The sequence below is a fragment of the Montipora capricornis genome, chromosome 7, assembly GCF_036669925.1.
Source record: "Montipora capricornis isolate CH-2021 chromosome 7, ASM3666992v2, whole genome shotgun sequence".
Taxonomy (NCBI): domain Eukaryota; kingdom Metazoa; phylum Cnidaria; class Anthozoa; order Scleractinia; family Acroporidae; genus Montipora; species Montipora capricornis.
Window position 1 is genome coordinate 33,893,192 of NC_090889.1, and position 27,500 is coordinate 33,920,691.

Sequence of the window (27,500 nt, forward strand, 5' to 3'; positions counted from 1 at the left end):
CAACTTGCGATAAAAAGCTGGTCTACTAACTTAGAATGAAATTGGCCTGCCTGCTATTTGCATATCATAAGTACACATTGTAGCCACATAATTTCATGTTTGAAAATATACACAGCTGACATCATACAGGCTTAAAAGAGAACTGTTACTAACCACTCTTTCATGATCCAAGTAAGGATATTGCTCCAGGACTTTCTCGACAGCATGTTTGCCACTAATTTCAGAAATTGCATCCCATCTTGATGAAAATGTGACTCTCTGCAGCTGCTCTACCGCTTTCCAGTTGATGGGCTTCCTTTTAAGCTCTTTCTCCAGTTCTTTCTCATGCTTTTTGAGGTCTTCTTCAGTTTGATCCCCACCCACATCAATCACAGAGTCACTGACCTCTTTTTTCAGTGAATTTCTTTCAAAACTCTTTACATTTGAGTGCCTTTTTCTGAGAAGAGACTTTGTAGAGGCCTACAAGGATTAAAGTGAGGACAAAAGAACATTTATCATGATCCATATCAAATTAATTTACAAAGTCAGCTTGCAATCAACATACAAAGGCAGGCTTTCACTTATGATGGAGTCTGCGTCATAAAACCAAACAAAGCTAGTTCTAATGTATTGTGATTGTTTCTTAACCTCCTTTAATTTGCATGAAATTTAGAACGTAAGTGGGCTGGCTTGCATACAACAGCCCATGGTTCTTGCTAACACACAAAAAAGATTATTCAACAATTTCTTGACATATAGCAAATAACTTTAATAGGAGGCCTTCACATTGCTGTCAGTTATTAATACTTTGTCATTCACAGGAATGTACCCAGATAGTCACCATTTAATGAAAGGAACTAGCAGGGTCCAATCACTACTTAATTTTTAATGAAAAAAGAATGCCTCAAACTAATTACCCAGAATTGAAATTCCACATCATCAGGCCATGATGGGGGTTTTTCATCACACAAGACAGGTACACTCTTGCATAGAAGTTTTGCAACTTCTGTAAAATGTGCTGATGTCAGGCGTTCTTGATCTGCATAAGCTACCAAGCAGGTGACAGTCTCTCTTATCAGCTGCCTTCTGGTTGCGTCATCAAGAGGTATGTTTTCTTCCACACACTTTTTGACCTTCACTGAAAGAGCAGGTAATTTGAAGTCTTCCCCCAAGAGAGTGGTCTTTGCTTTTTTTCCTGCTGCTGGAAATTCTCTGGGCTTGCTCCTCTTCAGTTTAGGTACACCACTCAACTGAGACAGAGGTATTTCATCTTCAAAAGAACTACTTATTGGACTCAGTGTTGAGATGGTGGACACAGGACTTGAAGAGGCAGTTCGAGAAATAATCGCAGAGTTCTGGAATGAAAAAAAAAAAAAGAAAATGTTAACCCTTTCACTGTAATACTACTCATTGCAATGGGAAAACAAACTGCTTCAATGTGGTGTATTTACAAATCCTTCTTGGACTAAGCCCATAGTTCTGGCAGGTTGGGGCACATCAAAAATACTATGCTAACATATAAAACATAGGGAAAGTTGTGACCAGGGTTCATGATATTTTGAGCTTCTAAAATTCCATGACTGTACATGACCTTACCCAGATTAACATAACCTACATTAGATCAGAATCACAACAGACCAATTAAAAGACTTGCATTCTACAAGTAAGAAGGCATAACCTGCACGTTTTCTTGCCACTGAATTTCACTTGAATCATTTGGTGTCCTCTGTCAATAAACAGAGGTCTACAAGTCAGTCACACAAGTCACTTGGTTGACTAACAAAGTAAAATGAGATGCCAGCCCAGCTTTTATGGGATTGTCCCTTCCTTGCCCTCCTTGGGAGGAATTTATTTGCCTGTGTAGTTCCAACTATCTCCAGGAAAAACACACCAATAACAACTTTAGGTGCTAGAGAGAAAGGTTTTCATCACCTGCATAGAGGATCATATTAGTTCATAAGTGAATTTCTCAGAAAGCCACTATTGTTTTTGGAGAAAAACACCCTTTTTATTTAAACAGGAAGTTAGAAGAAAACGTTTTAAGGTACACTGTACACTCTGCTGTTTAAAAAGGGGAAATCATTGGGACACATAAGTGGGAACGGAACCGTAAAATCAATAGTTGAACTTACTATATTACTAAGAATGTCCCATAATTTCTTTCTTGCTGGAAAATCTTCTGGGAAAAGGTCCTTCAAATCAAATCTTGACAGTTTCAGGAACATCTTCCCATCTATTTTATTGCCTATAATAAAAGAGGAATGAATGTTACAAATGTTATCGCAAGTAAACTGAAGTCCATTTACTGTTAAATTATAAGACGTTCACTGCCTTTTCTTGTGTTTTCAGGGTCATACTTATCAAACCATGACTTTGAAAACAACCCATTTGAATAAGAAATGACTCAGAGGAAATATCAGTGGGTTATGCTTATGCAAAAGTAATGGTGTAACTCACATTCTACAACTTTACAATGATCGGCTGAGACGCCCTTTTTCTGAAGATACGAGAACAACGATTTACTGCTTAATTCAGCAACACCTGCACTGCTATCTGAACTTGAAAGAAATACATTTGACACTTCTTCATCCTCATCCATGATGGTGAATGATAAAATTATCACTCTGCAACAAAAAAAAACATGCTTTGGCAACACTTCACACATTTACAAGCTGCTGCCTAAACAGTACGCTCAGAGGGCAGACTCTTAGCAATTATTGGTTGAGGTTGAGCATGATAGCGAGAATTATCAAGGCCGAGGTTTGTGTTATCTGCCGAAGGCGAAGGCTGAGGCGGATAACACAAACCGAGGCCTTGATAATTTCGCTATCATGCGAAAACCGAATCCAATAATTGTTTTATTATACAATTATAAATGTAGAAGCGTTGAGACATTTCACAGAACGAAAACCATTGTCTGCAAAAACGCGTCATACCTACATGCATAAATGCCAGTGTCTGTAGATGTGACGCGATGACACAGCGCAATCTAGAATTAGCGGGGTGCTTTTAGCCAATCAAAATTGAGATAGCATCAGCATTGTATAATAAATGTTGTTACATGTAAGCGGCAGTATAGAGTAGAGTGTGCTTTTGGCACACCCAGATTTTCGATAAGACTCTGGCATTTGTGATTCAAAAAACAAAACAAAAAATAAAAGGTGTTCCAAGATCAAACCATGACTGCGATGGAAAAAATTAAAAATTGTTGAAATTTGCGGAAATATAAGTCTTATCGTTCACGGATTCTTCGGGGCGAATGGCACACAAGGTGCACATATCCGTGCATGCCCTTACTGGCTGCACATACAAGCACTGTTTGTACACGATTTAAACAACAAAATCTCCAAAGAATACGTTCAAAACATAACAGTACCAGACATGAGCAAGCTCAACAACTTTTTCGTATGTCAGGCAGTTAAAAGATGAATGAATTTGCTGATAACAGGCCAACAAAAAGCGGGTACCTCAATGGCGGGAAAATTATCCGTGTGCCTCGAAACACCAAAAGCGTGAAAACCAACGACTGTAATTTCGCTAAAATGTTACTAGCGTCGTCATAAAACAGAATCAAATAAAAACGAAGCTTGGCATGTTACGTTTCTGCTACATTAACTTACAAAACAGGTAACAATCTGACCAAGGAAAACTCACCTTTCGCATCGAGCCAAAGTATTCCCCGCGAACAGAAGATTACCCAAGAGCACTTGGCAGTATGCTTGGCACGTTTTGTCAAATCACAATCAGAGTTCTCTGGTCAGCAGGTATTCTTACTATTTCTTCAGCCAATGATTGGTCTTGCAAAGTGTGATTGTTAATGTCCGAGGGGCTTAGGAAATGGCGTGGAGGTGTGTGTTGTGTACTTTCTCTGCAATATATCTGTATTTATTGTTGAGCCACATAAATACCAACCACAACAGCGACAGCTATTTTGCATTTTGTGGAATCAGTGGTTGTGAACGGACTTACGAAAAAGCGAATTCATTTTCAAGACATGTTCGAGAGAATCATGGGGCGTTTTTGAACAGCCAAAGGGAAGACGTGGTTTTGGAAACGCTTGCAAATGGATCGGGTGAGTTCAATGATAATCCTTCAAAGTTTTAGTTATTGTGCTTTCAATATCAGCAGCTCACTCGGAATTTTATTCAGAGTGTTCTTGATCTGGGACTTTTGAAGGGGTGGATGTGGTGCATGACCGACCTGACAGAAAAAATAAAAACTGAACAATTACATGTAGAAAGTTCTCATCCGTTTGCTATTTTTAATATCCAAGGAATCTGGAATGCTGATGACACAGCTGATATGCCCTGGATTGAAGTCCTTGATGAACCCAGTAGTTGTCCAGTTAGTGATACTGAGGATCAACTGGATTGCATTTCACAAGGTTCTTCATCTTCTGTATCAGATTCAGGATCAGATATCACATTGCAATGTCAAGAAGAGGAAACGCTTGGTGACATTATGGGGAAATACCTTTTTAAAATTAAGGAACAGAACAGGCTTACGCAAACATCTACACAAAGAGTTGCAAAGGCAACATCAGATCTCTTCAGTATGGCATGCAGACGGCTAAAAAGAAGAGTGGAGGAAACCCTTGACGATGCAGGCATCGAACAAGTGCCAGGTCTAGAGGCTGCATTTGCAGATTTTCTTTTTCCATTTGAAGACTTGAAGACCACTTGGATGTTGACAGAATTTCAAAAGCATTCACTGCCTTATGTGGTAGGGAGTTATTTATAAAAGAAATCATGTTTTTGCTTTTCCAGGGGAATCTGACCAACTTTTAAACTATCAATTCAGTTGATCACTGTGGTCAGGTCACATTGTTAGCATTGAAAGGAGAAGCTGACTGGTTACAAAAATTTTTTGTACCATTTGGCAGTAAAAGGGTTCGTGATTAAGTAAAAATAATAATCTGAAGACAAGGAAAATGAAGAGTGAAAGATTGAAAATGTCATCTAATGAAAGTCAAAAAGTAATTCTGCTCCAAATGAGAGGGCCCTGTCCCAGTTGTGTTAGAAGTTTTGATAGCAACTTAAGGCATCTCTTACCCACTTCGCCTTGTCGCATACCTCCTTTTCTCCTATATTCCCATTTTTGGCACAGCTTTACAGTAAAGACTTACCTGAAACATATTTTTCTTCTGACAAGCAGCCTTTAAAGAAAGTGCTGGGGAGGACAAGAGTCTACAGAAGAGTGAGAAACAAAATAAGATGTTTGCAGCTTGAGAAAGTTTTCTTCTATGTTCCAATTTTGAAGACCCTTGAAGCACAATTTCAGTCGAGAGCTATCCTTAAAATGGTCTTTTCTGAAAGAGACGAGGACAAAGATAGAGGTTTTCTGCAGGATTTTAATGATGGTCTATTTGTGCAGAGCCACCCTCTGTTTTCAACAGATGACTGTGCTCTTAAGTTGCTCATATACTATGATGATGTCAATGTAGCAAATCCAATGACGAATAAGATTCATCAACTTGGTTTCTTTTACTACCAGCTAGCTAACATAAAATCTGTTTATCGCGCAAAATTAAATTCTATTCACCTCTTTGCTATCTGTAAAAAGCAGTACATAAGGGAATTTGGTCTAAATGAGGTGCTGAAGCCTTTGGTGGAAGACCTCAAAGAGCTGGGAGGAGAACAGGGTTATGCTTTCACCATAGCAGGAGGTACAGTTTATTTAAGAGGTGCAATTCTTGCTGTCATCGCAGATACTCCTGCAAGTCAAGGGGTTGGTTGTTTTAAGGAAAGTGTAGGTGGGGCTAGGAGAAAATGTCGGCACTGTATGACATCTTGGGAACAAATGCAGGAACATTTCTTGGAGGAGGATTTCATTCTGCGAGATAGTAATAGCCATGAGCAGCAGGTGTCTTTGATAGAAGATGCTGGTTCAAATTATCTGAGAAAGTTTTTTTCAAAAAATTATGGAATTACTGGCAGAGCTAAGATTTCAGAGGCTCCATATTTTGACATCACTAAGCAGCTTCCCAAGGATATTATGCACGTTTTCCTAGAAGGTATTTTATGTTATGAAGTGAAATTTTTCTTTCAGCATTTCTTCCGCAACAGTCATTTTACTCTTCATGATCTTAACCAAGCAGTCAACAATTTTGACTATGGTTATTCAGAGTTGAAAGATAAACCAGCTCCAATAAAGGAAGTTGACTTAGACTTAAAGTCTAATTCCAATTTGGGCCAAAGTGCAAGCCAAATGTGGTTATTTGCCTCTATTCTACCCCCGCTTTTGGATGGCAAAGTAGACCACAATGACCCACATTGGATCAATTTCCTTTCCCTTTTGGAAATTATGTGTATCTGTTTTGCTCATCAAGTTACTTATAGTTCTGTAATTTATTTAAAACAATTAATTAAGGAACACCTCACCTCATTTAAGACTATATATCCAAACGCACGAATCTTGCCAAAACAACATTATTTGGTTCATTTACCCACCCAAATATTAATGTTTGAGCCACTTATCAGGAGCTGGTGCATGCGATTTGAAGGCAAACATTCCTACTTTAAAAACATGGCATGACATTTCAAGAATCTGCCACTCTCCCTTGCACGAAGACATCAAAGTATGGAGAGTGCAACATCCTTGGAAATTGATGGTGAAAGTGTTGACCCTTGTCCAATGGTGTCTGATGATATTACATTTGGAAAAGGAAAAAGTTTACTTGGACATGATCTGGAATATGCATTAAATACTATAACAAGGTTTTATGAACTGGATTATAGAAATGGATGTGATGCCATAAATGTCTTTCAGTATAATTCAGTTACAGTATGTGGAACCCAGTACAAAACAGGTGCAAACAACTTTCTTATCACTTGCTTGGATGACATGGACCTACCACAGTTTGCTAAAATATCAAAAATATGGTTTGTTCCCCACAATAAACCATTCTTTGCAGTCATGGCTATGAGTACAGAGTCTTTTTGTGAGGAACTAAATGCTTTTGAAGTCTCAGAACCAGAAATGGCACAGGGATATGATATCATTTCTCACTGTGACTTGTTTTTTTATAATGTATACCATGCTCATAAAAAAAGGGGTAAACAGTTTATTACCTGCAAGGAGAGCTTTTTGAGTATCTAAAAATTAGTTGGCGTATATGGGACTTAAAATCACTGTGAACGGTCAGAAGATAGTTGTTATTATGTAAGGTTATATTGCATAATATTTATCATTGATATGTTTATGTTGAAATGCTACTTAAAAGACTGTCATTCTTGAGGTACATGATATACAATGTATTTGATGAGTTGCACTCAGTGTTGCGAGTTGTATTTTGCAATGTTAATTACAATGTTAATGTTAAGTGATGTGTCAGCAGATTTTTCCCAAGCTGTACACTAAAAAATAAATAACAAAACAGTGAGACCTTGTTCTAACACAGATCAAAAATGGGAGGGTAAGTTTTGTGACCCTCCTTTGTGGTTTCTTTATGTTTCCCTTGTATGGTAGTGTCTTGAAATATAATTTGTTCTTCTGGAAAGTGGTTCTTAGTTATTTTACTCTAAGATTGTTTTTAATTGTTTGAGTAAGAATCAAAGTCACTTTGAAAAGAGCCTCACTTTGCAATTTTTGCTTTTTTACTTGGACTGAAATGATCTTGTTTCAAGATTGCTTTTTAACTATTTAACTTGGAGACGGTAACTTGAAACAAGGTTTACTGTCCCTTATAACTAGGACTCAAGTAATCTTGTTTCAAGATTGCTTTTTAGCTATTTGAGTTAGAGGCAAAGTAACTTAAAATAGGTTTACTTTGCCTCATAACTAAGACTCAAAATATCTTGTTTCAAGACATTCAATATTCTTAAATTTTTAAGACATTGCGTCTCCTTAAAACTAGATTTTGTGGTCTTAAAATCAGTCATCCAAGTCTAGAATCAAGATTACACAACTCAAATTAAGGATTTATACTTTGAGAGTGACAGAAGGCATTAAATTTGGAAAGGCCAATATAATTGGCAAGAATCCTCGTAAGGGCGATGGCTTTCTACTTCAATTATCAGTAAGTTCGAATATATAAGCGAATTCATCTTCGAACGCATCACAGTCGCCCGCCATTTTCATAAGATCTTTAAAATCCCCTGGATTTCACCCGCTTCGCGCAAGCGCATTAATCTGTAACTGGATTTGCTACGTCATTATCGCTCATCCAATGAACGCTTTTTCCGTTATTGTAGCACATTCCAGGTTACCACAAGTTTGGCACAATTCATCACTACAACACAGAAGACAAAACATTGTAATTCAGCCGGTAAACGACTCTGCGTTTTAACGGGATACGAGACGACCCCGTTGATTGGTTGGTTACTTATGCTGAGCCAATCCCCTTTCAGCATACAGAGGGTTTCCCTCACAGCGCTACCATTAAATTAGAACGATAACACTCTGCGGCTTTTCAGGTCGTGCTTTTATAAGAGCTTTCATAAAAATAAGAGCAATTGCAGATCATTCATTGACAGAGTATGGCCAGAGTTACAAATACCAGGTACGAACTGTGGATTTTCGTGGACACTTTCACAATGAACTTATAGATCATTCGAGTTCGTTTAGAATTGCCAAGCGATTTTTTAAAATTTAATTTAGCTTTGTAGTTTGTAGACTGCTGGACTACCGGGCTCCTAGTTTTTTAAAAATCATTTCCAAGCTGTCGGGTATCTAGACACTTTATACAATCTAGCCTGCGGAGCTGGAGGGATATTTATAATAAGCACGCAGGAAAGGAAAGGAAAGAAACTTTATTTAAGTGTCTACTCGTTCTAGCGCTGGAGCGCTAATTGGGGACACTGTAAACTGAAATTAACAATGAAAGTAAATCAAGTCAAATGTTGGTTTTTGAGGAGAGGGGAAACTGGAGTACCCGGAGAAAACCTCTCGGTGCAGAGTAGAGAACCAACAAACTCAACCCACACATGACGACGACCCGGGCCACATTGGTGGGAGGCGAGTGCTCTCACCGTAGCCGTAGCCAGTAGGCAAACCGAGGCACTTTCCTCAGTCATTTTTTCGTAATTTTTTTTTTAATAGAGCGTGATTCCAGTGTTGTCTTTAAAATGTGCTCATTATAAAAACCTATAAAATACCTAAGAGGAGAATTTAACCATGGGCATTGCCTCAGTCATTCTTTTTTTCTGGCGACGGCCCTAGCACGAAAAGTTTTTGTCAACACTGACTATGGCGCGTTATTAGGGTTATGAGTCAAATCCCCACCCCTGGGGACAACAGACCTTGCATAGGTCGTTCATGAAATGATAGGCACTTACAACAAGTTTATTGCAGCACTCCTCCAGAGAGTAATGGTACTTGTTTGGTGAGATTTGGCAGGTTTCTGGATTCATTTGTATGAAAAATTCTCGTACGCTTCAGACTTCTCTGCCCATCTGGTCGTACAAAGAGTTATAAGAGGCTTTTTCCTTGCATTTTCAGGGAACTAAATGTTTTGTCTGGCTCGGGCACAAGTTTCACCTGTATAACTAATACGTTTTGACCCCTAAACGACCAAGTTTTCAAAACAAAGTTATTTCGTCACGCTTCACGCAAGCTTCCAAACGATAGTGATCATACCTAGCGGGGCGAATTTGTCTTAATTTGCCTGGGCCGATACGGACCTCGCTGTGATTTTCTTTTTTTTTTTTTTCTTTTCGCGGGCTCCTGGGATTTCTAGTTTGTTATATAGTTAGACAGCTGTCACAGGGCGTCGTTTGCGGCAGCGTTTTGACCACGATGGCTCCCAAAACCGAAAACATAACAGTCAAAACAACAAATACTTTATTTTGAATAGGCTAGCGCAAGCTCAATCCTGACAATCCTGACAATCCAAGAGTCGGCGCTCGGTTAGGTCGGCAACAGCAAAAAAAAAATAAAAATAAAATAAAAATCTTGGGCCTCAAGGGGGTTTCGTTGGAACCCCTCGAACCTCGAACCCCACCCCTCCTACGGGCCTGAAGACAATGTATGGTCTTCTTGCCTCAATTTTCCGATCACACTGGACTGTGAAATCCCACAGTATCTTGAAGTTTTCACTTTCCACCACTCCCTCAGGCTTCTGTTCATACCAGCTATTAGCTCTTTCCAATCCACATTTACCACAAAGTTGCCAGTGAATAATCCACGCCACGTTGTCGTGTCTTCCTTTATATTTTCTGTCTGCACCAGATTACCGCACTCACTCACCACATGGGCCACCGTTTCACCCTTACTTCTGCACATTCTGCACAAAGGGGATTCTGCTGTGTGATCAATATGAAATCTCATATAATTTATTATTATTATTACTATTACTATTATTATTAGCATCATTATTAATTGGCATTGACAAAAAGCAACAACACTGTATAATGAAAAAAAAAAAAGATAAATCTATCCATAAGAGAGACAAATTTTATCTTTTGCTGTAGAAATACGATTTGGGATAGCCCAGACTTAATGAGCACTCAATTTCTAGTAGCCACCCGTACGAAAATTCTGGACGAGACGCGTGCGAGATTCGGGCCATAAAAAGTCTCGCTGATGAGCGATACAGAGCCTGACGATAATCAGCCTGACAGGAGCGATAAAAATTGAACGATAAATGAGCGAGAGTGGAGCGGGACATTTGTACTACTCTGACATTTGGACGATATTCTGAGCGATAAACGTCCATAAAAAAAAAAAAATCACGCTAATGAACAATACATTTTTATGGGCGTGACGTTAGTTTATGGCTTATAATTTTGGGTGTTACGAAAATTAAGACCTAAGACCTGGTCTTAGCTTTCGTGAATGCAAGTCAGTTCGATCGAATATGCGTCGCGCATATTACTTCGCGCAAACATTACGCAACACAAGAACTTTTATTATCTATACGCTTGCAAAACTGTAGTTTTTATAAACATTTACTCTTCGATCGAACTGACTCTTGCCTTCGATCGAACTGACTTTTGGTTTCGATCGAAACGAACTTCGATCGAAACGACCGGTTACCGCTTTCGTAGTACGAAAACTACAATCCCGCTCTTAGTTTTCGTACGAAAACTAAGGCCCTTTGTTAATAGCGGTAATTACGGCAAAGAAACCCGGGAAAACTTACCGCTGCTCAGAGATTTGGGCTCTGTATGTTTTTTTCTCACACGATTATGTTTAAACCGACTCAACGCCACGAGAAGCTTGAACGTTCTGCGACCTTGCTCCACATAAAAAAGTTTGCATTTATTGGCACGGAAACTAAAGATATTGTCTTTCTGCTAACGAGAAACTCTGTCTGTTAAGCCTTTGGTTGTAACCACTAAAAATGTGGTGCACGCATTCTTCTGTCAGCACACATCTTCCAGTTTCAAAACAAGTCCACAACTTAGCCTTAAGTCACGCAAACAGTAAACGGATGCTCGTAGATGGTCAATTTTATTATGATGCCTGATAGGGGACTGAATAGTTTTACATGTAAGAAAAGTGATTTTCTGTAAGTTTCTCCGTATTTATCTGACTCACAAGCTTATTTCTCAGCTTATTACAATGAGGATATGAAGTATCATCTGTCAGGGGGTGAGGGTACATCGCGCTATCCCGGTACTTTGATGCATTATTTATAAGAAACATTGAAATCAGTATAAACAGAAACAAAATAGGCCATAATTGAAACTATGCCTACTTTAATAGTGCCATTATAAATTATAAACTAGAAAATCCCCTGCCTGCCACTCCCCCCACCCCAATAGACAGTACCACTGTTTTTTGTTTGCGTGACTTACGGCGACATTTGTGGACTTGTTTTGATACTGGAAGCAAAATAACAAATGTGTATCGACAAAATAATTCTTGTATCACATTTTTAGTGGTTACAACCAAAGGGTTAACAGACTGAGTTTATCCTTATTCGAAAGATACTATCTTTAGTTTCCGTGCCAATAAGTAAGCGAACGATCCTCGACCGAGACCAACTGCAGTAAACATATTGACCCTTGTCATCATTGCGTGGACAGTCATGTAAGACAGAAACATGTTTCAGTTTAAGGTAACTTACATGTAAATAAAAAGAATGTACCAGCTTTTAGCATAGAACAAAATGCGACTGAAGTCATTCAAAGTGTCCATAATAAGGTAGGCATGTTTGTAGCCAGGTTTCCACAGTGATCTGTGATCAGATAGCGAGGTCGTTTCTAGTTTCTCATTTATTTTAAATCTTCATACATTGTTTAAAGTCTATTTCATAAAAGAGAAAATTGTTTCCAGCAATATTAATTAGAGCAAATAAATGCTGTTTTGATCTCAGCTGGTTGATTACTGTCCTAAATGGGAAGAAAAAGCTCTGCATCTGTGTAGAGATTCAGATGTTTGGTGAAATGCACAGTTACGTTAAACTGAAACGCGCGCCAAAAGCGGTTACAAATATTTAATTATCGATAGCCAAAACTCAAACATTGCTCTTCCCTATTAAAGGTTTTCCGTCCAGCGACAAGCAATTCCTATCATTAAAAAATTATCCTCCGTTTTGGGCAAGCAGGATAATGCTGTCTTGAGGTAGCTACATGTACATGTAGATTGCTTCTCCTGAACGTGCTAAGCTATTTGAACTTACCTCTCCGGATGCGGGTGGGTATCACGCTAAATGTATCACTTGGAAAAAATATCCAGCCATATACGTATTTTAGCTCAAAATTCAGAGCGGTAAAAAATGGTTTGCTCACCTTTTACCCGGGGACGGACTACACGTACAGAAATGCAGCAAATAATGTCGAATAATATAATACATTAGAACGACAGCCAGAGTTAAGTAACTGATTTGCATTTTTGAGTACTCCCTGATCTATTTCTACTAATCTTTTCTTATCGAATAACAAGTAGGGAGCACTTATGTATCGAATAACAAATGGGCAGCCTGAGTTTCGCCGATAATACAGCGTGACAAATGTCTTGTTACTGCGGCGTAAATGAATAAACTGGGGTTTCACTGTTTCTCGCTCACTCACGCCACACTATCGGCGATAATCGAACCAAACTAATGTCTGGCTCAGTCGCACAAGCGCGACAAAATGGTTGTCTCGCTTTGTCTCGGTCAGTTCTTGCCGTAAAAACAGCTTTATGGCCCGAATCGGGCCCGCATCCCGCTCATTCAGGCCCCAAACCTTCGTACGGGTGCAGTTGATAATTGCCTGTACATAGGCAATTATGTAGAGAGATTTACAACTGTATTCAAGGACAAATAAAGTTGTTGTTATTATTATTATTATTATTATTATTATTATCATTATTATTATTATTATTATTATTATTATTATTAGTATTAGTATTAGTATTATTGTTGTTATTATTATTATTATTATTATTATTATTATCACAGTAGTAATGTAAGGATGTCTCATTGGCATTGTATGCAAACCCAGTGTACATAGGTTCTAGGAAGTGGCAACCTTCAAATAATAAGAGTACTAAGAAATAAAGTTAAAGAAACTAAAAGACTAATAGCCAAGTATCTTTCCCAACTAAACACTATCTATTATAACATATTATTATTATTATTGCCAACGAGTCAGGCCTTCTGAAGACAGAAGGCCTGGCGAGGCGGCAGCTTATAGAGCCGCGAGAAGATTTTTAGGCGGACGAAATCTCAGAAGCGCTTCAAATTTAATTGTAATGTAGACCAAAAGCTGTAATGTAGACCAAAGCGATCAAATATTGACCGTAGCGATAACCAATGAGAGTGCCGCACGAGTACGCCGCGTGATGTTTGCAGCCGCCAGATCACGCAAGCTTGGCTCGTTAGCACTTTAGCGACAGCTATAACTAGTTATTGTTATTACTAGTTATAGCTGTCGCTAAAGTGCCAACGAGCGAGGGTTGCGTGATCTGGCGGCTGCAAACATCACGCGGCGTACTCGTGCGGCACTCTCATTGGTTATCGCTACGGTCAATATTTGATCGCTTTGGTCTACATTACAGCTTTTGGTCTACATTACAATTAAATTTGAAGCGCTTCTGAGATTTCGTCCGCCTAAAAGTCTTCTCGCGGCTCTATAAGCTGCCGCCTCGCCAGGCCTTCTGTCTTCAGAAGGCCTGACTCGTTGGCAATTACTAGTTGTAGCTGTCGCTAAAGTGCCAACGAGCCAAGCTTGCGTGATCTGGCGGCTGCAAACATCACGCGGCGTACTCGTGCGGCACTCTCATTGGTTATCGCTACGGTCAATATTTGATCGCTTTGGTCTACATTACAGCTTATGGTCTACATTACACTCAAATTTGAAGCGCTTCTGAGATTTCGTCCGCCTAAAAATCTTCTCGCGGCTCTATAAGCTGCCGCCTCGCCAGGCCTTCTGTCTTCAGAAGGCCTGACTCGTTGGCAATTATTATTATTATTATTATTATTATTATTATTATTGTCATTATTGTTATTGTTATTGTCATTGTTATTGTTGTTGTTATTGTTATTAATTTATTCTTGGGTAACTGGTTACTATGACCAATGGAAAGCTGCCCTTCTCCAAATCACTTACCATCAATCAGCATTAACTCAGACAACTGACCTATACAGAGATTATAATAAATATGACATGACAAATGCTTCAAATGTTACCAGGTACATTATTTCTGTTACATTTGATACAGTATTGCAGAGTCACAACTTGAATTAACTTTTGAAAAGACTGAAAATGTTTTGAGGCACCTCAAAATAATTAATAATACATGTGCACTAAAAAAGTTAGAATATAATACACAGCATATCAGCAGTGCAAGTTAAAAGTCTACACTTTCTTTACCAAATGCTGAATTATTCTCGGAAGAAAAAAATATATCACAAAAACAGCGGTCAGTTATCGAGGAAAAACCATGATTAAATCACAATGATTATCATTACCAGTCTTTTTTGTTTGCAATCAGAGCCTCAATTTCAAGTTCCAGTTTCTTTCTTTTTATTCCATAGTAATTAATTGGTTGCCTCCTCAAAGTGCTGAAAGTGCTCTGAGCCTGCTATCTGATTAAAGAACATGGCCACTTGTTTGACATAAATTTACCATTACCTCCAACTGAAAATCTGAAAGATTTTTCTTTTCTCTGTTTGTTGAATGGAGCAATTGTCGTACATTGTGCAAAATAAAACAAGAAAGCAAATCAGCCACTATTCCAAATTATGTTGTATGAGCCTTGCACAATTTATTAGTGTCTTCATGTTCAATTTACAAATGCCCACCACGAACAATCTCTTAAAGGGTTCCAAATAATGGAAACATAGCTTTCATCTAAATACCCAGACTTTGATCTCATGCCATATAAGTCTCAGTTTCAAGCTCATTTGGGCATGATTGAGGCTTTTAAGAGCGGCAAAGTTTTAAAATATAATAGGTGAGTCAGCACCATGTTTTATTAATCTCATAACTTATAAACAAGGTAAAGATTAAAAATTATTGTGTAAAAGTACATGCACCTTTCACAGTTAACTAAATTCCAGGATATTTTCATAATACTTTGTCACAGGAAAAAACAATTTATGCAAGGGGGTCATTTCTTGAAAGTTACAAAACTTTTCAGGCATTTTTTCAGACCACACACTGAATGTTCAAACTGACTCCTTTAACAGGCATGAACTTAATTAGTAATTGTGCTGTGTTGCCCTGTTGAAAGTCCTGCTCTCTGAAACGAGCCCCTGTATAGAAAAAACAAACTTAGATACCTGTAAATCCTCTCCCACAAAAGAAGGATCTTTGCAAGGCACACATGAAGTGTTGCTGCCAATGTCATCATTTTCCTTCTGAATAATGAGGGAAGTGACCATAAACTAGGGAAAGGAGAGGTTATTTCAATAACATACTTTTCTCTTTACAAGGGTATGAAATGTCTGAAAATGGCAAATAAGCAACAAAATTAAACAGATAGAAAATAATTCACACAAAAATTTACTACCGGTACATTTTTTTCCTATTAAATTTTAGTTCATTAACTGTGAGACCTTTTTCCAATATTTTCAACTCCTTTGAACATATGATTTTTTTGGTTTATTATTAGCATTTGAATGCAGTTGATTTAAACAAGCTTTCAATGCAAAAAAAGCAATACAACATGAATGCAATAACTAAAGCATAACATACAATTACCTGAATCATGACACAGTCTTGGCTGCATCTGGCCATGGATGACATACAGACATGTCTCTATCCATACAGTTTCTGTTAAACACAAAAAAAGCAAGGTGTTGTTACATTACAATATTTTCTACAACCTTTCCTCAGTCCTGTCAGAAATAGGTTGAAGAAAAAAATGGTGTAATTGTGATCTACAACATTGCTGATTCAAGCATAATTGAACAACGAAGAGAAAAATGAAGTCAGAATAGTATGTACATGACATCCAGATATGCATCAATCATATCAAACATGGTTATAAGTGTATGAAAGTCATATTTATTTCAATGGCCATTCTTAGACATCTCTATTTTACATTATTAATATGTATTAATAATTTTATTTAGAGATTAGTTTGTATATTTGTATGCTTGATTCTATTCACAAAAACCCTATTTAGAAATTGCAATATTACCCAAAGAGTTAATCGCCCACATTGAATGCTTGGTGGCCAAGGACATAAGCAACTTGCCTATCTGAACATCTGGTTGACCATGTTGGAGCAATGGGTTTTTGAGACCTTCACTAAAGGAAAGGAACTTTATTTAAGTGTCTAGTCGTTTTTTTTTTTTTTTTTTTTTTTTTTCAAAGAGACAAACAATATTGTATTGAATAGCTTTCGAGTTTACAATTTGTTTTGAAACTTTTTATTATTATTATTATCATTATTATTATTATTATTATTTTTTTTTTTTTTTAACAACATAAAACATAATACACTACTTAACAAACTTAAAAGAAGAAAAACGTTACAAACAGATTACAATATTACTTCAAGTGGGTACCTATTACTTGTCAAACGGGGGGGAGGCAAAACGGATTAGATAACAAATTACATGACAATAGCCAGAAAAAAATAACAGAGGAGCGAAAAAAAGGAGAAAAACATTCAGACAGTCACAGCGACTGAATTATTAGTCGTTCTAGCGCTGGAGCGCTAATTGGGGACACTGTCTTGAAACTGAAATTAACAAATCAATGCAAATCAAATCAAATTTTGGTTTTTGAGGAAAGGGAGAACTGGAGTACCTTGAGAAAACATCTTGGTGCAGAGTAGAGAACCAACAAACTCAACCAACATATGATGCTGAGTCTGGGAATCAAACCCAGACCACATTGGTGGGAGGCAAGTGCTCTCACCACTGCGCCATCCCTGCACCCCTAAATTCCAGCAATGTGAAGTTATTTTACATTGTTTTAATCAAGCAATAGAAAAGATGTATCACAAACACACAACTACTAATCATCAATTGTTTTTGTTTCTCTTTCCTCTTCATCTGGTAATTAGCTCCCATTACCAGTGACCTATTTATTTATTTATTTATTTAGTATAATTTAATGGCAACAACTATATGTATTAAATATTAAAGAAGAAAAAAAAATCAATTTTAAAAAATGCAAGAACTGTAAAAAAGTAATCAAACACTCCATACTAGACAGATCACTGAGAAGCTGAGCTATAAATATTAATAAGGTATATTACAGGGGTTTCAATAGACGCGGCCGGTTACCGGCGGTATATCGCCTCCCGCTTTGCCTCTCACCGCCGGCTAGTTTACCTTGATTTTCACTAAAAATGCTATCATAAACTTGTCAAACTGCCGCCTTCAATGGCCTATCATGGACGGCTATTTCAGAAGTTATTGAAATCCCTGTATAACCATAAATTTTACATGAACGTAACCAATTCTAAAAATTATAATAAAACATCTTGTTGCCAGAGAAGGGGCTAATCTAAGCTCGAATGGTAAAAGATTCCATTTACAATGTACCTACAATTCCATTAAATTAAATAGCTATGTTGTCCTTACAAAGTTCGACTTTCAAATCTTCGTAACGTTTCTTCACGTGCATTTTTTCCCAAATTACCAAGACAGGTCGTTTACCTTTGGTGGATGGGGGCGATTGTGTACTTCACTGCATTGTGTGACTTGCGTCATTTCCGTTTCTAATTGATCTTCGTTCCCAGGGTCTATCTTCTCTGCCGACTTCCTCAACGACAAAGAGACCCTGGGAACGAGGCTGTTTCTTTGTTATGCGGTTCCGGTGGTTTCATGTTTCCTATGTTCGTTGCGTTGCCTCGCAAGTTGACAGTTAAGAACTATTCACCGAACTGGAGGTGGCTACAATAGGTAGCAACTATTCACCGAATTGGAGGTGGCTAGTAGTGGATATTTACCGAGCCACGAGGCGGCGAGATAACTATCCACCACAGTAGCTAGCCATCGACATTGAGAAGAATAGTTGTTTTAGTATATATATACTAATACAGTGAGACAGTATAGCACAAAAAGATGATTTTCACTCATTTATTTCTGCAAAGATTACAAGATTTTCGAGCGCAATTCCACGTGAATTAGCAAAGGATATCCGGAGTTTGACTCGCCAATCAGTTCGCGCGTTCAACGCTATCCATTGTTTTATCAGTGTTCACACTCGCGAGTCTCGCGAGGAAGGATCCCAATGGCGCGTTTCATGTTTTCTGTGTAATTTTTACCACAGAAAGATGTATGTTTCTCTTCCTTTTAATATTATTGTAGCTTTGGAGCATTCCAACTTAATTAGGAACTTTCGTGAAAATGCTCAGGTAATCGACTTCATGCTCAGCAGTCACCACGTACGATCGAGCTTTTTTGAATGTCTTGTAATCGATAGGCCTGTTCTATTATTTTCAGTTTTTGCGTGATTTAAAGTCCATTAAACTGTTTAAAGCTAAATGCTCGGAGTCTCTGTTGAATGAACAAAACCAGACGAAACCTTTCGGAACGGCGGCGGCGGAACTCGATATTGGTGGTCGACCGTCCCGAAATGGATGACGTATAACTTATGGTTATCCGGATATTCTCGTTAATTAACACGAAACAGAAGATTCTTTTATACTTCAATTAGTAAATGTAAGGCTAGGTGACCCTGAATGGTCTCATTTGTTTTTCCACAGCAGAGAGATCTTATACAGTCTTGGGGCGCGTTCGATTTGCCGTATTCCGGAATAGGAATACATGGAATAGAAGTTACTAGAAATCCTTCGTTTTTGCAGAGATTCACATTGAAATTATCAAACACTTGCTAAAATGCTATTTTAAACATATCTTTATTATATCCTTGTTGCTTCAAAAGCGCCAGACATACCGTTTTAAATCAGCACTCCACGTATTCTTATTCTGGGATAGGGTCAATCGAAAATGATTCGGACCATCCCTCCCCCAATTTCAATGATGAAGAAATGGCGGGCTTCAACTTGCGCGCGGATCAGTCATCCTTGATTTTGCGGGGAGGGGATACTAATTTTTCATTTTATTTTGTCTAAGACTCTAGGTTTCTGCAGCTTAGTATTTTCAGTCGATTTTCAGTCGTCCTCGACAAAATGATAAGTGAAGCTCGATTGGGTAAAGTCAGTTTCGATCGTCCGATGACCTCTGGATTACACTTCCTCGGATTTTATTTTATCTTGCTCTTATTAACAATGGCACGGGGAGTATTCTACTGTGATAGGATAGAGAAACGGTATTTTAATTCAGAGAGTGACATGTTTAATTCAACGGCCCGGTTTCTGTCACACGAGCTGGCTGCGAAAAGATGATCGACGTTACACAGTATGCACACTCAAACTGAGTCGAGGGGTGGAATTTTTCACTCAATCGTGATAACGCATTTTCCAAAATGGGTGAAAGCTTAACACTCAGTTTAGCCTCCTTTTTGGGGACTGATTTTCAGCAATTCAAAAGGCAATCTGTTTTGAAGTCTCTGAATACTCAGTTTTCCGATCACCTGATTGCAAGAAAACTTCGCCGTTGACGAGTAAACTTTGGAGGTAGCACAGCCAATGAAAAATGAAAAAGAAGAAAGAAGTTAAGCGAACGAAAGCGAAATACGTGACAAATATTTTCAAAGATTTTAAAAGATAAACTGAATGTTGGCTCGTGTGTTGGCGGCTTCCGGCTGCTAGCTCAGCTAACAGCTACGATGATTGCAGATAGCCGACTGACGAGCTCGAGTTGCATGCAAGCAAAACTTAGAAAGGACTTGTGCCAAAGTAGCAGGATTCAAAACAAAAAAGGGCAAGCAGTTGGTTTACGTTGCCGATATAACGAGCTCGGGGGTGGATAATGAATAACGAGCATAAATAATTGGGTCTGAAAACGCCGGAATAATGAATAACGCAGTTAATATGCCAGTAGAATAATGAATAACAACAATAAATAATGAATAACCTACAAAAATTTAAAAAGAATAATGAATAATTCGAGCAAATCACACAAAGAATAATGAATAATCGAGGTCCAATTATTCAGCTTCCACCCCCGAAACGAGCGCTCTGCCTTCAAAGATTACGCAATTGCCGGTGTCAGTTGGGAAGATGGGAACAGTGGCAATTAGCATTTTCATGACGTTTAATCTCTTTAATTTGATATTCAGAACAGCCAAATAAACATTATTAAAACAGGAGACGTCATGCGAAATATCGCTGTTTATTGACCGTAGCTCGGCCGTTGATTCTTGAGAATGTCGACCAAATTTATCTCCCTAAATTGTAATCATTTGTCGCGAAAATGACATTTTTTGACAAAATACACATTAGTTCACCCGACTTGCGTTGTGGATTTTATTTGGTACCGCAGGTTAGCTTGCATTTTTTTACAGGTTTGGGATGCATCAGGAAAATATATTGTCCACAGGATCTCCCAGTTATTATTGGAGTAGTTTAATGCGAGGTTTTCAACTTGCACAAGCTCGCCAGTCAACTGTTAGTTAAGTAAACGCATACATGTGTGTCAACTAACGATTCATTCTTTAAAAAACGGCTCTATAATGGAGCAAACTTTATCTGTGGTCACGGTACTATTCATATTCTTGCGACTTTGTTAGGACCTACATCCCATTTTAGACAGGGTATTTTCCTATTTGAAGAAATCAAGAACGTATTATTATTGTTTCCCATAACACGATTCGCTCTCTCTGATTGTGTGATCGTCGACTTCTCACTCCATCTCATGATCAAGCTATTTAATGTGACAAATTGACTGGCCGTTCTGATTGTGGTTTGTTTACTTACACGCAAAGGTTTTATCGTCAATCCTCTGTTAAGCCCCCCCCCCCCATCCCCCTCTATTAAGTCTATGAAGCCCCCCTCAAATGTGCTTAAAATAAATCGCCCCCAAGGGGGGGGGGGGGGGGAGGGGTTAATAGAGGATACGGTAACCTAAGGGTGCATTCTTTTGGGAGTATCCTGGCTCTTCTTTTTCGGGATTAGGAATAACAGAATACAAGGAATATCAATTCACAAAAGAAGGCTATAAGGAATACTATCAACGAAGGTGACCTGGGAACTATTGTATCTGCGCATGCACCAGTTGCGTTTGCATGGCGACTGAAAAAGTTTTCTCGAAAGTTTGGAACATGAAATGCTGAGATATGTCCATAAGAGCCCGTATTTTGGCGGTTTCCTCGATTTTTGGGTTTGCTTCATTTGCTGATTAAAAACTTTATAAAGGGAAGATGACTTGTGAGTGCTTTGCGTAGGCCAGGACGGCAGCATAAACATGTTCGGATACAAGGGTTTGTCGAGGAAACCAATTTAAAGCTAACGTCAGTTCTTTTGGCCAGGCAAGGGCACAAACACAAATACAAACTGAAAGTTCTTCTTGTTCTAGCACCGCTAAAGAAACAGTAGAGAGGTCAAGCACACCCGCATCTACGGTAGACAATTTGGATCGCTATTCCATTCAAATTTTTACAATTTTCAAGCCGCCGGCCGTGCCGACCGCGCATCATTTCCCGCCAAAACCTTCCCAAAAGAACGCATATTCTGCCTATTCCGAGTGAACCGTATTCCGGTCATTCCGTTCATTCTTTTAGCGGAAACAGAATGAACGGAATATTATTCTATTCATTCCGAAAACGGAATAGGTTCCAAAAGGACACCAATACTGTCTATGCCGTGTATTCCTATTCCGGAATAGTACCAAAAGAACGCGCCTTAAGTTTAGAAAGTTCGTTCGCAGTCGACATTCGATGGCCAAGATGTATATTGTACAGGTTTATTTAAAATTCTTTTGTTTACCATTTTCAATAACTGGGACAAACACAGTGTCATTTAGTTAAGTAAATAGCACGACATGCTCACAGATATCCAGCTAATTCCCCCGATGGTCAATCTCCTACTCAGAGCACACGATCCTTTAGTTCAGCACCAGGGGGCGCTTCCTCAAAGCCTGATTAGCGCTAACCGTTGACTAAGAGGTATCACAACCTATAGGTTTCCATGGTATTTAACGCTGGTTGGCGCTAACCATGCTTCGAACAACCCAGGCCAGATGGCAAGCGGGCTCCCAATAGTCCTTTTTTTCGGCTCCACCCACAAAGACACCTGCCAAATGGCCCTAAAACATACCAATAATTCATAATTGTCAACTCAACTCCATTTGCTTCTTTGAAAACGTAAAAGAGAAATGGAAAATTTGCCACAACCTTATAAAACAATAGTAAGGGTGCAAGCGCATTTTACAACTATAGAAATATTCGAATTATTGTAGATTATTTACATGTCAGAAAATCTCAAACTTTGATTCAAGAAAAAGACTATCAAAAACTGCTGCTGAGTCAATTTACAATATGAAGTAATTTTATGTTCCTTTGCACAATGATTTCTGCATTAAATAATTTGTAACTGTCTCGAGACAAACATGTACAATATGAATATTTAAAAAGACTTTTGACCGTATTGAACTTTTAAAAACAAAATTTCAGTTCTCAAGCCTCAGTATCCACATGAAAATTCTCCTGACTGATCTCCATTCATTCTCATATGCTATTGGTTGGGAGATTTTGCTGAAGATAAAAACTTCCAATAGTCATCATTTTATCAATTCTCATAACCTTTTCTCTTGATTAAGTATTGATACTGTCAGAAGAAATTTGGAGTAGGTCACTCTTTAGACTGAAGGGTTAGTACTGTACTTCTGACACTATTTGGCTGCTTTTCTGGTTATTGCTTGTCAAATCATTTAATTTGTCGCATACCTTGTGCAAATTAATGTTGCACTAGTGACCGCAGATAGATGTCTTTGGCAACTTACAGTAATTCAAAGTCCTATAAAATTAGATACCTGTACAAGTTTGACTATAGCATTCCAAAACACAAGTATTGCTGTCTCTTTACTGTAAAGGAAAAAGATAACTTTGGACTAGTATTTCCTGAAGACTTCTCTTCAGACGCCATGTCTCTTCAAAGCAAATAGGAACGACTATGTGCTCGTGGGCGCGCACATAACTCCTTTCTACGCGCGTGGGACAATACCGCAGGAAGGAGGATGCTTACGTAATACCATGAGGTAGCTCTTAGGAACCTTTCATAATTCTTATCCAATTAATCCATGATCTGGTTGACAGGAGCGTTTGATTTTATTTCACAGCGATCGCCCGCATGGGACAGCTGCAGGAGTCGGACAGCTTATCCGAGATGTGACATGCTTTCCTGTGCAGGAACAAGGTGGCGGTTATGCAGCATCACGGATGCCAATTCTACTTTCAGGTGTCCAGCCAGGCGAACTCAATTTAGTGTCTTCTTTGGGGAACGTGGAAAATCCCACAGAACATCGCTGCGGTGCAGAGGAGATAAAACAATGGAATCAGCAACTTATGAGGCAAGTGGCACATCGCCTGGTTGTGTTATGTAGATAGAAAAACGATGCTTAATTAATTATAGACACTGTTGTGCTCTCGGATACTCGTATCAAGGGAAATGAGAAGGAACAGAAGGAGAATTACAGGATCTGGGAAGAGAGGTGGGCCGGTTGTATAATGTTGGAGTGTCTGTGGTGCCAGTCGTGGTTGGTGCCCTCGGAATGGTGGCAATGTTTTTAGACAGGATTGGGGTGAAAGTAATCATTGAGTTATTGCAGAAAGCTGCATTACCTGACCTTACTTGGAACTGCGCGAATTCTTAAAAGAATTCGAACGCTTGAGGCTCAAGGCTGTAGGGCACAGCCCACCTTGATGCAAAACCAGAGGTCATCTAACAATGAACTAGAAATAATAATAATTACAATAATAATGATCATAGTAATGATAATAATAATAATGAGGATGATAATAAGAATAATATAATTATTACTATGATCATTATTATGACAACGATAATGATGATGATAATAATAATAACTAATAATAACTAATAATATCAAACATCATGGTTGAAGGAGATTTATCATTTCATTAAACGGAAAACAGGTTTTTGACTGCCCATTTTTTCACATTATTAACGATTTGCGGCCATGATCCTGAGAAGAATACAGAGACGAAGCAGGCAAATGTGAACATTTTGCCCAGCATATTTGTTCAACAAGTGAATTCCTTTTTACGCCGTGCGTCCTTTTATTGACTGATAAGAGGCGTTAAAATTTTTTAACATTAGTGATACATTTGTCTTCCTTTCCTAGCTACCTCCACGACTTACACCACTTTGGATGAACCAGTTAGATATTATATATCTTTTAACGTTTTAAAATCCCTTTGAAATGGTGCGAGCCTTTCAGTGCAACTGCAATCTTCAAGCCTTGATTGTATGGGTTTTTGTAGAACTTTAGCAAAAAATAGGAAACGGAACAAAACTTAATGAAGTAAGATCGCCCGCTGTTGTCGAGGACATTGTCTGTCGTTTCGACAACCTGAGTGAATGTCATCCTTACGCGACTGAAAACTGTGACCTCAACAAGAACCCTTGCTGAGGACCACTTATTGACGAAGCACTAAATTGACTGGGACTCCGCTAATTGCATAACCACTTATACAAACTACCACCAGCGATTCACACTGTCTAGAGAGCTGGCTTACAAACTTAGAACTGACAAACAATACTGAACTGTTGCCATCTACTACCAGCACCCTACAAACGACTTTTTGACGATTGACCAACAGAACAGTCAAACGACGATACGACAGAGCACCAATCACAGTCTTCTCAGCCAGCAATTTTACTGACTAGAGTAAGACGGACAAATAAGATCACTTTTCTACTGATCAATCCTGTCAGAGATTATACGATTCACTGACACTACACAAATCACTTGCCTCTGAGGATCACTTCCGTTCAAGTTAACATAGTCAATGTTAACAAGAACAGTCCTTCTCAGGACTACAATCACCCGGACGATCTTGCTTTATCAATTCTTGATATGATCCCTGGGTTCAAATAATTCAGTTTCTAAAATTACCCCCCAAAAAAAACGTTTAAATACTTGATAAAGTATAACGTTCCTCGGTGATTATCAAGTTGGCGGTAAGAAAAAAAGTGGGCATGTATATATAGAAGAAAAAAAGCGTAAAAGAATATTAAATATCATGAATTGTAAATAAAGAATAAAAATGTCGGAAAGCAAATTAAACTGATATATTAGCACGTGCTAAGATTTGAATTCGAAATTAGTTCGTTTTTATCCGAAGAGCGGTCAAAACGTCATAGTTTATCATTTGTTTCAGTTGTTAAAGTACAACGAGTAATTCTGCCACTTATGTCAAAAAATGCTCGTTACTAGATGTACACTAACACGAAGTGTCCCTTCAAGTCGGTCTGAGCATTTTACTACAAATTTACAACAATAAAGTTTTGTGTAAGGGTAAATTCAGCTGTTATCTTTACGAAAGATAGAAACGATCCTTGCACATTAATAACTGCCAATTTAAGCGACTGTCTCTTTTAGTGCGAGGATGACTTTTACCTTTCCTCTGTGACCCGCGATTCAAATTCTTTCATTCATTAGTCCTTTCGCGGGAACACATGAGAGAAAGGAAAGGAAAGGAACTTTAATTAAGTGTCTAGTCGTTCTAGCGCTGGAGCACTAATAGGCCATTTTCGAAATATCAATGTTCAGTTTCATAGTGAGGCAGAGAGGACAAAAACAACAGAAACAAGTTGCAATGAATGTGAAAGATATTAGCATATTATCCACTTTCCTTTGCCTTTGTCCTCTAAACCTCTCTTTCAAGCTGAATTTTAACGTATCGAAAGTGGCCTATTGGGGACACCGTAAACTGCAATTAACAGTTAACGCAATTTTGATTTTTGAGGAGAGGGGAAAACCGGAGTACCCGGAGAAAAACCTCTGGGTGCAGAGAAGAAAACCAACAAACACAACTCATATATGACGCAGAGTCTGGGAATCGAACGTGGGCCATGCTGGTGGGACGCGAGTGCACCCAGGCACCCGGTGTTTCTAAGAGACAATTCAATTCAATTTCGTATATAACCCGCACTTCAAATACACATTTATTTCCTGAATGCTCATTTTTACTTGAAGACTGGAGTTTGGGGGACAATTTGTGACTTTAGTTGTCTGTATTCCCAGATGCGAGTGACCTTGACGTTGTGGAGGAGCTAGAGCATGGGATTGCTTATGAGGACCCTCCCAGAAAGGAGGGGGGTGATGGGGCGTCCTTTTTCCCTTTAAATATTTGCTTGTGTTCCCTTGTTCCCCAAACTACTTTCAAACTTGTTCCCATCTTTTTGATCCCCAAAATTGTTTTGTGATGGGCCTTTTTATTAATATCTAAAAAATGATCATGTTGCAGGTCAAACCCGAAGGAGGCTCGAAAAAAGAATAATGCTCGCAACCCATCATTCACTTTCAAAATAACCGAAGTTTCTCAACATCGCGAAAACGAAACACCAATCTTTACTGATGCAGTGAACAATGATCACCAGGGAAGGCTGTTTGGCATAAGAATTCACCCCAAGGGCGTAGGCAGTGGAACAGGCAGACACGTGGCACTCTTCATTCATATGATAAAAGGAGACTTCGATGATTCCCTCCATGATTGGCCTTTTGCTGGGACAATCACTGTTAGCGTCCTAGATCAGAGTGATTTCAACCCCCATAGCGACTTTAGTCGGATCATACAAGCAAAGCCTAACTTGTTGGCCTTCGCAAAGCCTGATGAAACCATTTGCCGCACCGGGTATGGCTACGAAAAGTTCGCTCTAATCGAGGAGTTCTTTGGTCCTCGATATGTGAAGGACGATAAATTGTTGTTGAAAATAGAGTTTTCAGAGTAATGATCAATACGTCCACCGCGTAATTTCTCTAAGAGACTTTATTTTTGTTATAGATTGCACGAACGTAGTGCCTAAAACAGTGCAAATGTGTGAAAAGATAATGCTATTTTAACTGCTTAAAAAGTAGAATTGGTTGATACATTTGAGATGTGCTCAGATAGAGAGACTCAGTTAGTTCTGCCCGACTTTTTGAAAGAAAACTATGAGCCCAAACAAAAGAGTCAAAATAGTGCAACGCGCTCAGTAGGGACCGAAGCACTTTCTAAGGCTATAAGTAGGGAATTTAAGAAACGACGACGGCTACGACTACGACAACGGCAGAAAACAATCACTGAACAATAATATCATTGGTTAAAAGAGCATAAATAATC

General features: G+C 38.6%; 3 long non-coding RNA genes across 4 annotated transcripts in view; all 3 read right to left on the bottom strand.

The window, feature by feature from the left end:
• Window positions 1-8,182, bottom strand: part of LOC138057010 (uncharacterized) — a 17,409-nt gene extending 9,227 nt beyond the window's left edge. The window contains exon 1 of the long non-coding RNA XR_011133558.1: window positions 7,918-8,182. This is a non-coding gene — a long non-coding RNA (uncharacterized lncRNA). The remainder of the gene's footprint in view (window positions 1-7,917) is intronic.
• Window positions 8,183-9,744: 1,562 nt separating this feature from the next.
• On the bottom strand, window positions 9,745-15,049 carry LOC138057011 (uncharacterized). The gene is made up of 3 exons (XR_011133561.1): window positions 14,982-15,049; window positions 14,457-14,486; window positions 9,745-10,220 (listed from the first exon to the last, which is right to left on the bottom strand). It is a non-coding gene; the product is annotated as an uncharacterized lncRNA (long non-coding RNA).
• A 578-nt stretch (window positions 15,050-15,627) lies between these two features.
• Window positions 15,628-18,009, bottom strand: LOC138057891 (uncharacterized). 2 transcript variants are annotated; one of them, XR_011133747.1, is made up of 4 exons: window positions 17,891-17,985; window positions 16,495-16,604; window positions 16,053-16,124; window positions 15,628-15,736 (listed from the first exon to the last, which is right to left on the bottom strand). It is a non-coding gene; the product is annotated as an uncharacterized lncRNA (long non-coding RNA). The 2 variants fall into 2 exon arrangements; XR_011133746.1 differs by lacking the exon at window positions 16,495-16,604 and having other exon boundaries at window positions 17,966-18,009.
• Window positions 18,010-27,500: the final 9,491 nt, after the last annotated feature.